Raw genomic sequence first — 13,959 nt, forward strand, 5'->3', positions numbered from 1 at the left:
TGTCCAGTCTTTTAAACTCAGGTTTTTCTGCCTTTTTTACTGACAAGCCCACAATTTTCAGAAAAGAAAGCTAGCATTAATTAAGACAGTGCCAGCTGTAATTTTCTTGGGAAGTAAATTTCTGCACAACTAAAGGTTACAGAGACCTTTTCACTGTCAAAATTTACTACAGCCTGTGAATGTTAATGTTTCTAATGAAGACATGTTCTCTGTCCCTGAACTTAAAAGTACCCTGAGAAGAAGGCAAAGAGAAAAAAAACTCTATTTGACGAATGTATCTGGAGTCTGTGCATTAATGCAGGGTTATGCCTGCTGGTGCATATTGTAATTATAGTGTTTGGATAGCCTTGTTTTCTAAACAAGGAATATTGCTATAAATTGGCAATTTTGCATGAAGAGTAGGCTTGTAGTAGGTGCCTTATGTTACAAATAAGACAGTGGTATAATAAGCATTTAACCCATTAGTTTTAGGGATTCTCTGCTAAGTCTGGAGAGAAGCTGTAACACAGAATGTGGAATGAAGAGGTACCTTTCAGACTTTATATGCGTGCAGCAGCAGAGCACATTCATTATTTGTACTCCTAATGATAATTTCTTTCCTCATTTTAACTGAAATCAGCTGTTTCTAAAGACAAGTAACTGGCTTTGTTTTTCTACTTGTGTGTGGTTGGTTATACAGCCATCAGCTACAGATAGTAGTACAGATTTTTGCGTTGTTCTGTGAATGTGCCATATTTTTCCCCGTTTTTCCTCTCATTATGTACTGCCACACAAAGTGGCAAATAAAAGTAAAACTTCAACATTACTGAAAAAGGGTTTTTATTCAATTTTTGCTGCCATGTATTTTATTGTATTTTTCTGCTCTTTATAGTTTTTATTCTAAAGCAGAATGATGGAAAGAAAGCAGCTTGTTCTGTGTGTGCCATTCTCAAAACAAAACCTGCTGCTGTGTGAAATTACCCCTGATTGTTCATGCAGCCTCCTGGTCAATATGAGTATAAAAACATAAACCTGATTGTTCTGGTTAAAAACAGGGAAAGCAAAGGCAGGAAGATTTTGCAACATCTTAGTAATAGATCCTAATGATATGCAGATCATAACCATTTTTATTGTAGAGTTGTTTTTAAAAACAGAGCATTAGATTGCAAACTGAGTATTTTCTTGGCATCAGGTAGATTTCCTCTCTATTCATCTCCTCTCTACAAATTCCAAAACCTGCCTTCCCCTCAGGACTTTAAGAGCCTGGGTTTTTGACACAAAGCTTTATGGCTAGAAACGAGCCGGCCTCTATTTCTTAGGAGAAGGCTGTGAGTATCACAAGATTGCAAGTGGCTATAGCAATTCTATCCAAAGAGCAATGGAACGTCAGATGTGTTTGTGTCAGGCTCTGCAGCAGTGGCAGAGCCTCGAAGTTGCTTGTGGAATGTTTTTGCCATGCTGTTGATTTATGTATCAGCTGCATTGATGAGGGTTGGCTTCTCATTCTGCCCATCAGCATTAGGGAATAGGATGGAGCACTGGGACAAAAACGTGGAAAATCAATGTCTTTGTAAATATCTATATGGACACCAGGATAATCTATTAAAAGCCATGACTATCCTATACCAATAGAGATATCAGATCTCATTACCCATCCAGTCCCTTTTTGCAACATGTAAATTGGACTTCATTTTGACTCTCTCAGTCTAACACATGCACATTACTGCTGAACACCCCTTCAAGATATCTCAAAAGCATAAATTTCATGTCTTCATCAGTTTAATCTGCTACATGGTCAGTAGTTCAGAATAATTATTTAGGATCTGTTGGCTATTAAGCCAATATGCTAGCTACTGTAAGTCTAGATGGCAACTTGGTAAGGCATAGTTAATAATCTGACACTTCATTGCAGAATGGAGCAAAAACCTTGCAATACCAGTAGGCTGCTAACTGTAGGCAACAGTTGCTGTGAAGAAATATTATGAAAATAATCTTTTTACAGGAAAAAGGCATGGGTTTGCAGCATAAAATATTATGCTTGTGTATAATTTGTGTTTACACAGGTTCTCCCAGGATATTTGAACTATTATTTAGGGATTGCACATAGATTTGCACAAATTTTAGTTACACTCAGAGAAATCTCTGGAGACCTCATTATTGCTTTTTAAAGACAACCTCTTTCCACTTGATTTAAACCTGTTCCTAATTGTCTCGATCTAAGCCCAAGTAGTCCATCTTAGGTGAAACGAGTAAGATCTCCCATTTCCTACTTGAATTGGTTTCAGATCTAACCTTCAGTTAAAGCAGTGTAACTTGTTATGAAGTCATGACCTTAAAGTTCTTATTGTGAGTAAACATAGCTAAGCAAAATAGAGAAGTGAGCGTTGTCATATGAAAATCGTGTCTGGAAACATAAGCACCATACAAGCATACAAGTTGCTAAACTTACAGATCCCTTACGTGGTCTGAGTAACTCTCCCATGTCCTTTAAACTACTGGGTCATAACAGATTTTGAAGGAAGGTATATTAGAACTCAGAAAGAAATGTCACTAAAACAAGAGAACATTGAATTATTTGAAATATTTTAATTTTTTTCTGTGTTTACTGTAATATACAATAATATCAAGGCCTTCTTATTCATTCTCAAGTAGAAAGGACCTATAGTGTCATTATCTTCTCTTCAATTATTCATGCTCATATGTTATTTAAAAAAAATAAAGTTTTAGCTTATTCTGCTAATTAAGGCAGTATACCCCAAACCTTTCTCTGCTGAGATCTTTTGGTGAGCAAAGAGAAATATTTTACTGTGATATGGCTAGAGACAGAGAAGGATCTGAATGTATAAATGTATATGTGTATGTGTGAATGTAATAAATAAATATATGTATGTGTAAATGTATAAATGTATGTGTGTGTGAATTTTGCCTTTTTTTTTCTCTGTTTCTGGATTTTCTTATATATCTTGCAGAGGAACAAAATATTTTACTTGAATTAATTTCAGTTTATTAAGGAAAGTATCACCTTAAGAGCAGAAAACCTGTTCTAAGAAAATCTCCTGCTGTCTTTTCTCTCAGATGTCCTCAAAAATACAAAAGGGTAATCAAGAGAAGTGAAAAAAAATGAAATAGGAGCCATCTGTATTTGTTTATATTCTGAGGCTTTGTCTCATCACCTGAGTTGCCAAATGGCACAAATGGCTGTTTTTTTAAAAAATAATAATCTCGGTTTCTTTGAAACCCCAAAACAGCAGTAAGTGGGTACAAGATAGACAGAAAAGCCATGAAGGTCAAGGCCAACTGAATAAGCACAAAATTTCTGAAATATGAACAAATGGTGCTAGTAGAAAAGAGAGTTCCTTTGGGCACATGGAAAGGGCACTTGGAGGGCACATGGAGAAATCAAAAGAGAAAAAAATCACAATCCACAAATCTTGAGGTAAGTTGAAATTTAATCATCCTCTTTTGAGCAGTAATTCTGTTTGGTTCCTTCAGAGTTCTCCCCTTCAGCTCCCGAGTCCTCTCATTCCTTTCTTCATTGTTGCATATTTATTACAGGGAGAGCAGCAGGCTCTATTTGAAATTTCTTTAATATAGTTCTTTAGCAAACAATGCAGATAACCTCATTGCAGTAGTCTTGAAAGAATGCAGTGTCAGAAAAAAATATAAGAGGATAATTCTGAAGCTAGATGAGAACGTGATGCACAGATATGAATGTGGGCAGTGCACGCTCCTTCGTGACTCGAGTTGAGTGTTTTATACGTGATTCATAAGGAAAAATATGCATGTGGTTTAATATTCAACTTATTTAAAATGGAAATCCAACTATTGGATCAGGATAGTGGTTAATTCCAATACAGACACTAAAAAACCCACAAGTTTGCTTTATTAAATAACATGACAGTCTCCACAAATGACATTTGAGTATTGATCAGTGTTCTGCACAGGAGCTTGACATGCTTTTTGCAAGATTCCTGGCACATGTAGCTTATTAGAAAAGATTTTCGGAGTAGCATGAATAAATACCATGTAGATTTATGAATCATGTCCTTGGATCAGTTGAACCAAGAAACATACCACTAGGTTGGTTGTCCATTAGCAGTAAGAGCCTCTGTTGCCTCAGATTGCCAGAGTTCAAGTTAGACTAGGTGGAAAAGCTGGCATCCTGCCTCATGAGCCAGTGTTGCTCTTAAAGAGAGGTACTGGCTGGTCTATACAATGGGTTAAGTTGTCTGTTTATAAGAAAATACTTCTTATTAAAGTTTTCTTTAATAACAAAAATCCCCGTGGTAGTTAGGGAATGTTGCTACCTGTGAACTCATTTTCAGAATAGCGAATATGATGGAGTTTCCCATTAAATGTTTTAATGAACTTATTAGAGGACCATTCAGTAAAGATTAAGGAAATTTCCATTAAAAATTTGCTGGAGTCTTTCGACTACCAGGACAGGCAGAAATGCAACATCCTTTCAGTGACCATAGTTTTCTAAAACAATCTGAAGTTCTTTTTGGTAAGGTGGACATCTGCTTCTCAGAAAATGTATTAAAATTCTTAGAGAAACTGTATCTCCTTCCACTTGAGCATTAAATCTGAATTGGCTGTTGATAGTGAGCTGTGACGTAGAACTCATTGCCCATGAAAAATGGTAGGAAAGAGGAGAACCTATCACTGGGCACACATGGGGAGTAAGAAGGCATCTGCAAATGCAAGGGGAGATATGCACTCTCCAGAGGTTATCAGGTCCTTCTTTAGTGTGACAGAAAGCATGTATCGTACCTTTGTATATGCATGGGATTAGATTTTGAAAGCATTCTTACTTGTGCTGCACATAGTTTTTTTATATTTTTCTTTTACTACTGAAGTCTGTTTTCTTGCAAGTGGATGTCATAAAGAAAAGCAATTGTTTTTTTTTTTTTGAAATTATTTGGCTTTTCCAAAAAGTTTCAGCGTGGTTACATGTAGCAGCATTGTTGAGTACAGTATCTTGGTCATGGTTATTAGAATTTTTGTTTTGTACTGTACTAGTTTTAAAATGCACTATAGCTTTATTTTTTATTTCATCTTGTGAAACATCCATTGTCATTTGACACTTGTACTTATTTGGTTAATTGCACCACTCAGTATTTTCCCTAATTAGCTCAATGTTCAGTTAAAAATACTGAAAATTCATTGACAAGAGCATGGAGTTTACATCCTTTCTTAACACTTTCTTTTATACTAGCTCCATTTTGAATGTGATTGTCTTGGGGAATCCCAGGGTTTTAGTAATAATAGCCTTTGCCTAGTAGGATTCCCAATTTGGAATCTCAAATTACACGATGAGTCTGAGAGTTAAATACAATGAAAACAGGAAAAAATATATTGAGAAAAATTTTGATTGTGCCTGGATCATAATAAATGGAGATGATAGCATGATACCACAGTACACTTACTTACAAACTCAGCTTTAGTGCCAATAACAATGAATTGAGTAACAGAAGGAGAGCTTTTGGAAGACTTGAGGTTAATTTTAGAGAAAGTGGATTACAAGTAAACTCAGAATTAGTTCCTGCAACAACAGAATAATCTAGAAACGACATTAGTGATCAGTATTGCAAGTTAAAACACTGTACATGGTGTGATAGGTGTACTGAAGAATTTTTTTCTGGGTGGGTGTCAGGTGCTGGAACAAATTTGCTGTTTGCAAAATTCTTGTAATTAAAATTTAATCAGAGAGGACTGAAGCCTGCTCACAGAGGAAATAATCAATCTCCAACTCTCTGCAATTCTGCCCTCTAATTGGGATAGTTTTTGTCATTTGAGTCTGTCTGCAGCATAAAAATATTCAATACTATGTGAATTTCCATTACTCAAATCTCAAGAATAATTGAAGTGATGGAAAGTGATGCTTGAGAGGGATTAACTTCCACCTTTTCCATAGTGGATGCTGAAGTCATCAAACAAAGCAAGTTAAAGATAAGTAAATGAGGAGCTAAACAACATAGTAGCCTCAGTCTGCAGTTGACCTGTGTTTTTTTGTTAGAGGTTGGTGTGAGTGCTGGAAGTTTGTGTGGGCTCAAGGCAAGGTTAGAAGAACATGTGGAAGAGAAATCTATTGAGAGTTACAAAAAAGCACAACCACATCTGGCTTACAAAGTCCTCTAAGCTGAAAATAGACAGAGATTGGAAGAGTAGTACAGGAAAATACCATATATGTTTGTCCAGCTCTTAAGCTTTAGGCATCTGCCTATTACGGCTTTTGGAAAGTGAGTCAGAGCTAGATTAACCTTGTATCTGGTCAGTCAGGGAGTTCTCAGGAACACAATGCTGATAGTGATCCCTTCAATTACAAACAGTGGTTTAAAACCTCCTAGTTCTCTTGCCAGACTGAGGTTGTATCCACCCAGCTGAGCTGATCTCTTGCAACTAGCCCCTGCATTTTCTCTCTTCGCTGGACTACTGGGTTTCAGTGTATATGGCTTTGGAAAAAGGAATGTGGAGAACTCCTGTCCTTACGATACTTGCAAAGTCCTCTACTGTAAAGCACTGTAATGGATTGGAGTCAAGAACTTTATTCTCTTCCAGAAGTCACTATGGTGTTTACAGTCTTCAGCTAGAATACACCCCAGATTAACTCTGATGGGCTTGTCAAGAGGGGAAATAGTTTTAGCAGTGCTTCAAGGAATGAGCCAACGCTTGGGAAATTTGCTTACAGAATGCTATCACTATCTCTGTTAGGCTGCCCTGCACAATCTGCATCTTTAACAAAATGTTTTATTTTATTCTGTTGTGAAATGTAAATGGGTGTTCTAGCCCAGAAGCCACAGATTAAACTTTAGAGGAAAAAAGAGACTAGCCTGTCCTCACTGGACTTGTCCCAAGGCTTTTCTGTTTTATCACTGGGAAAGGCATTTTAGAAATGCCAACATTGGGTGAGAGAGAGGGAGCTGCATTCATTTCTGGATATTATTTATTGTTGGTTTTTTTTCGTAACTGACCTGAGTAAAATGTTTGTTTAAAATATTTACTCTAAATTATATTGTTAGCATTCTACAACAAATGGTCAGTTAATAGTCATTTTGCTGGCAAAAATAAAAGGCTGGGCCCCACACCTGTTTAGCTGGAGCCAACAAACAAAACAATCTTTCAAGTAGAGTGAAAACAAACCAAATGCCCTTGAATTTTCAAAGAAAATATAACTTTTCCATGTAGCCGTAGGACAACATAGTCTGTTTGCTGGGAAGCATACTTAGTAGCTAGCTACAAATCTCTTTGCTATGAGACTGAACGATTGTCATACATTTTGTTCTCTTTGTCTCACTTGATAGTATCTATAGTACTATTCAGAGATAGAAAATTTGTGTCTGTCACTGTACCTGTCAGAAAGGAGCAATACCCTCTGGCAGAACAGACTGCTTTATGGAGTTTTATTGCGATAATGAATGAAAGCCCAGTAGCGTGCCCTGTAACACTTCTAAACTTTGGATTTTAAAAGGAATCATTATTAACAATGAAAAACAACTAGCAGCTTGGTTTATGTACACTTTGTTAAAAGCTCCACATATTTCTAAGAAGAGATTAATCTACAGCAATTTGTCATCAGACTCTGAGTGAATGTAATATAATCCATACAAATGCGGAATGTTCTGCAGGAAATTTGTAAACATAATGCAATCATGTGTTTGCATTTGTGACTCCTGAGTAGCAAGCAGCAGCTGTATAAACTTTTACTCTTTCACAGAAGAGATGCACTGTGTGACTACAGCTGTGTATCGTTAATTGCATGTGATGCTTTCCTTGGCCACCATATATGCTAATAACAGAAATGTGCACCAATTGGTGTCCCTCTGTCTCTTCTTTCTTCCTCTTCACTTTTGCTCCCTAAAGGTCTATAGCATTGTATAAAAGGCCCTGGTTACCTTGCTGCATATCCTTTTTACGCACTAAGCACAAACACATTCAATAAACTGTGCAGGAAATGTTTCTCATTTACTGCTTCCAGTAAAAGAAAAACTAAATAGCAAAGAGTACTGTATGTGTTTTCAAGGTCTTGAGATAATTTGTTTAATAAAAATTCACTTTTCTAATGTTTTACGGGCCCTGCATGTCCATGCCAACAACAGGCATGATCCAAGTCTGTTGCAATCTGGGGGAAATTCCTGCTGCCTTCACTGATTCCGGCCCAGTGGCTCTTCTGGGTCTCTCTATTTATATAATGCTAATTTTTTAGCCCTTTGCCAAGACACAGCACATTATCTTCCTAACAGTGTTGGAATACTGCTGGAAAGAATTCATTCAGAAACTCAGATGATTCTTTCTTTCGTTTGCTCCATCTTAAATATATGAGTTTATTACTCTTTACTGCAGTACCGGTAGCACTCTTGATGTTCTACCTTCTCATTCTGCAGAAATAGGACAGCTTTCTTGGATGTGGAAGGGCACTCCAGGAAGCTGATGGATCTATTAATGGGTCACTCAGGTCCACAGGTGAAATGTCATGAGAATTTCAGAAGCTGATCTGGAATTGATAGGGACTGATTCTATGGAGAGCACACAATAGTCATGTGATACTGACTGCAATAAATTTCTTTGCAATTGATTTTAGAACCACATATGTTTACTTCTCTGTTTGCATATTTGCAACATATAAGTGCTACTTATTTTGCCTCAGTATATTATCTCATCTATGTGGATATTTCTGTTCTAGCAAAGAATATTCATTTACAGCAATTCTATGTTTATGGTTTGTCCAGGAACTGTTCAGGATTCCTGTTCTCCACAGAGCTGAACTTGTTTCCCACTATACTGCAGCATGTGAATAATCAGCACAGACTACGTATTTAAGTAGCTCTAATTAAACTTATTTGTTGGTACAAGTTCCCACATTTTAATCAAACATCAAAAGATCTCTTTCAAAAACGTCATTTTTTAAAATGCCTTCTTGTATTGTTCAGTTGCATAAATTCAGTTCATTCTTTCCAGCAATTCATCTCACATTTGTTTACAAGAAGCATTCTCCAACTTCCAAGAGAAGTGTAAGTGGCATATATATTTTTGCAGTGGAACACCCAGGAATTATTTCGTTTGATTTATTTTTTCTGCTTTGTAAAAGCAAGGGACACTGCTAGAGCACATTGGTATGAGTGACTGAGCAGTGGAAAGCCTAAACTAGTTAATTGCTTAGTAAGTAAGAGCTTAGTTTGAAGCAGAATATTATGATATACACATCTAAAAGTACTATAAGACCCTTACTTCCCAAGTAACAACATTTCAATTTTTCAATCTGCCCCAGTTTATTCTACATTCTTAGAAACTTGCTGGGTATTCTTTTCTTGGTGAGTAAATTAACTTCCTGAACCTTCCTAACCATCTTTGTTGTTATTATTTTTTTTTTCTGCTGAGAGGCCAGGATTCTGCATGGTATCTTCCACGTATCTCTGCATATATCACAAAAGCATCAGCCTGCTCCAGACACAGACATAGAAGAGTAAATATCAAAGGAACTTTGTGTATTCGCATCCTTTACATCTCACTACTAAGTTTCACTTCCACTTTCTTTGCCTTGTTTTCTTAGAGTACTTAGGCCTGTGCAAGAAAAATGCTAATTATGCTAACTTTAATGCTAACTTTAATTATGCTGATTCAAAAGCTATTTGTTAGGGAGAAATGAGTTTATAGTGGCAAAAAGGGGGAAGTTTACAGATTGCCAGACTTACTGTTCTGCCAGAGTCTTACTCATACTGTATGTGATGGCTGATTCCAGGCACTAAGTACTTATGAATGTCTATGTCCCATCTCAGAACAGAATTTCTCTCTTCTGGGAGATCTTCCTTTGGACAATCACTTTCTGAAATTTCTAACCCCTTCATTTATGAAAACTAGAGTCTTGCTTATATTTTGAGGGCAATATAACCTTGCTGAGCTGACCCAAAAATCTTATACAAATGCTGCTCTGAAAATAGTGCTCCCTACTTTATTATGTTGGCCCATGATGTCAGAGGTGGATGTTGTGCCATGAGACAGATGGCAGAAAAGGGCAGTCTGACATGGAAGTGTGGATGAAGCAAAGATGTGTAACTGAATTCCTCTATGAGGAAAAAATGGCACCCATTGACATTCACTGATTCTTGCTGAACTTTTATGGAGCCCAAGCAGTGGATGTAAGTGCAGTGAGGGAGTGGGTGATGTGTTTCAACAGTGGCTACAGTGACAGTTCATCACCTCCACTGGTACAGATTGTTACAAGTGCAATATGCAGGCTCTTGTTCATTGCTGGCAACAATGCATAGCTAAAGACTATATTGAAAAATAGTGATTTGCAGCTGCAAACTTGCTTTATCAAACAATGTTATTGTGCTCTTTGTATCGTTTGTAGTTTTCATGGAAATAAATGGAAGCATTACTTTTGTAGAAGCCTACATATAGTAAGTAGTAAACTTATCGGAGGACTGCAGAATGCGTAAGGGTAGCAGGTGCAGTATTCTCACTGAATACAGTCTCTGTACACTGCCCAAAGGAATGAGAGAGTGGAGTATCTTACTATTCCTGGTGATTGAAGGTGCGTTTGAAAGAAATTACAGCTGAGCTTGGGATGGTTTGAGTGCGGTTTCTTGGAGAAGGCCTGGAAAAAGGAAAGCCGCTGAGTGCTCAGATTTTCCTGTTGCTCTCTGTATAGCTTTCAGGTTGTAATACAGTTGTAGCTTAAGTTCACAAAACTAACACCAGTCCCTTTCAGAAGTTAAAAATAGCTCAGAAGGAATGCACTAATAACCAATGCACATTGAGCAAAGAGTACACAATGCAAAACCTAGTCCACAGAAGAAAATAAATAGAAGGCAGATCTCCCAAGACACTTTCCGGTTAGTCCAGGCTTGCCAATTCTGTTCACAGTCAGGGCCAAATAATGTTGCTTCTCCATCCTCCAAGGCTGTCTTCTCCATCTGAGAATTTGTATATACTTGAGCTTGTCTTCCTTCTTTTTTCTCTTTTTTTTTTTTTTTTGAATTTGTTCTCATCAAGCCTTGTTTCTGTGCTCAATACCAACAAATACTATTTTCCTTTCTATTCTTGCCAGAATTCTCACCAACTCCTTCCATAAATGTTACCTGAGATACTTTTATTGTTCCCTCTGAACTCTCATTTCTACTGCCCATATTTGAAACCTACTTGAAAAATTCCTTTCTGCAGTCTGAACATACTCCTCATATATGTTGGAATCTTCCTGATTTCTTACCCTGTTGGGCCCCAAATTTGAAACTCACATTGCACTGAGAGTTGTTCCAGCCTTCATCTCAGCTCAGCTGTACCCTTGATCACGCTCTTTGTTCCTCTGGTTCTCTTTATTGTTCTGAACCTCCTTTTATGTAGTTAAACTTTATTTTTAAAGCTTCCCTTGTGAATCTGGTGAAGGATTCTAGATTCATTGCACATGGCCTCTCAGCTCCCCCTTTCCAGATGCTGAGCTACCTCAACTTGTCTGCACATGGTCTAGTAAATTTCTGCTGAGTAGGAATCATGCCATGTTTTGTTTGTCTCTAAAGAACAGTGTCCTCTTTCAGTATGGCCTTGTCTCTTCTCTCCAACACCTGGTCAGTAGAAGCTATATTAACTAGCTTTCTAAGGAATTAAACTTTTGCATAAATGGGAATTTCTGGGCAGTTTGAAACCAGTAATGTAACTCCAGGAATTTCAATTTCCTCTCAAGCAGCTGATGTAAATTTTCCAAACCCTGAGAGTTAAAAGTAATGTCAAGTGCAGAAATGATGCCTGTTTTGGACCAAACTCGATGAGGTATGGAAGTTTGAAACTTGCTCTTGCCTGTTTTCCTGGTCCTTCATCAACTCCTTCACACTCCAACCAGAGAGCTAATAGTATAATGGATGAACCAAGCCAGCAATCTCTTGGGAAGCCTGTTTCAAGAATTAGGTAAATTGGACATCCTCCACAAAGCTCTGCTGAGCAGGTCTGGAAGGCACAAGTTGTAAGTCTGTCTCAAGTGTCCTTAAGTCTAGATTCATTGCCTGTGACTCCTCAGCGCTCCCTTTCCAGATGCTAAGTCCCCTCAGCTCCTCTGTACGGTTCCTAGAAATGTCCTTGTAAAGCTATATTGAGTCCAACACTCCTTGACCTCTGGCTAAACTTGAGGCTGCAGTGAGTCAAAGCAGACCAAAGTTATCTTTCTGAGCAGCCTCTGCAGCAAGTGTATATCTAGGCTGCATTAAGTATTATTTAATGACAAAAACTTCTGCATTAGATGTCAAATATTTTAAAATTATTTTAAAATAATAGTGCCTTCTCTTTTTATATTCCAGAAACAATGAATGTAAGAGCATTGAAACTTCAGCGTCTAAATATCTAAGATGTCTTTGCAAACTCCATTCATAAAACAGAAGATTTGAAATGAAAAACCATATATTCCATTATAGATAAATAATGTATCCAAGAAGAGTTTTTCTGACAGACGTTTTCTGCAGATACTTTTTCATACTAGCTTCATCTTTTAATTCATACTCTCTTATTCTTTCTGCTTGAAAGACGTACAACTTGTGGGTCAGATCTTCAGGCAAACAGCTACTAAATATGTCAACAATATCATGTCTAACCTGCAAGCAAAATTATTTTGGATACATATTGTTTCTTGTTTTTATTCAAGTTCATTGAAATTACACAGATGTGGTACCTGTTTTACATGCAAATCTGACATCATATCCTTGTGCTCACAGAAAATTTGGTTCTAGGTGAAATTTATTTATCAAAACTGTCTCTTCTAAAGGTATTATTTCTGCATTATTTTCCTTCCACAGGAACTTATAACTTATATTCTGTGTTTTCTTTTTGTTGTCTACAGACTTTAAAAAAAAAAAAAGAAGAAAAAAAAAAGTGTTTTGCTTTAAGTGATGGTGCCTCCAAATGCCCCCATGAAGTCGTTTTCCAGCTTAAAGCATCAAGTGTGGAGAAACAGAAGCAGCTCCAGAAACTGTTGAATGGCAAAAGGTTTGGCTGTGAGAATCCGCTGTGTCCGTGCGCGAGAGTTCATTCTTCTGATTTGCAAGACAAATACTGGGTCTGAAGGGAATCACTACATACAGCCAAACAGGAGAAAAGAGAAAGCTGTATCTGCCCCAGTTTACATGTATGAGAACTGACCATGTAAGCACCTGCTTGAGATGCCCCTCAAATGCAATGGGAACGTTTTTATGTTTGCATACAATTTTCTTTAGAATACAATGTGTCTGCGTACATCTAACAACCATTTAGGCCAGCACAGATCATTAATATTTCATACCTCTTCTCTGTCACATCGGTGAAATTGAATTTGATTGCAGTGAAGAGTAGCTCAACTATTCAGATGCACAGCTATGCTTTTTACTCTCCACCCCATGAATCTCCATGGAAGTTCTTTTGGTAATGCTGCAGTGGCTTGTTTTCCTGCATGCTCTGATAAATCTGGTTTTGGGCTCCCTGGGCCACCTTCTCTAAATTAGTCACTTGTATCAGAGGATGGTCAACATCCCATAGCTCTCTGCCTGGAAAGAGCCGAGGGACACGTGACGGGGAGTCCATTGTTGCCTTAACAGCAACCACAGGATGCTGCATCCTCTAGGCTTAAACTTTGGTGCTAATAAGCAAGGCAGAGCAGAGCTATTGCCCTGTGTTCCTTGGCTCCTAAGAGAACGGTTTTTTAGGAAGTTGTCAGAGTTTTAGAGGAGTTGAGAACTGGAAAATATCCACGTTTATGTTGTATGTTGAATAGGAGGCCCGTTCCTTACAGTGCTGGAGATATTGACAAAACACCCTTCCCTTTTGTTGTCTCTTCTCCATACTCCTGTCAATCGATAGGGCTCTTTAACAGGAAGCCGCCTACTCGCAGTCACACAGCATGCTTCTAGATGGGTTTGATGTCAGGTAATCATTGCTGTACATAGTAATAAATGATGTGTTTACATAACAGGATTCCCTTGGCCTTTGATATACTCAGACATGTCATCAAAATGGTGCTGTGAC

Source organism: Tetrao urogallus, assembly GCF_951394365.1.
Source record: "Tetrao urogallus genome assembly, chromosome: 12".
NCBI lineage: Eukaryota > Metazoa > Chordata > Aves > Galliformes > Phasianidae > Tetrao > Tetrao urogallus.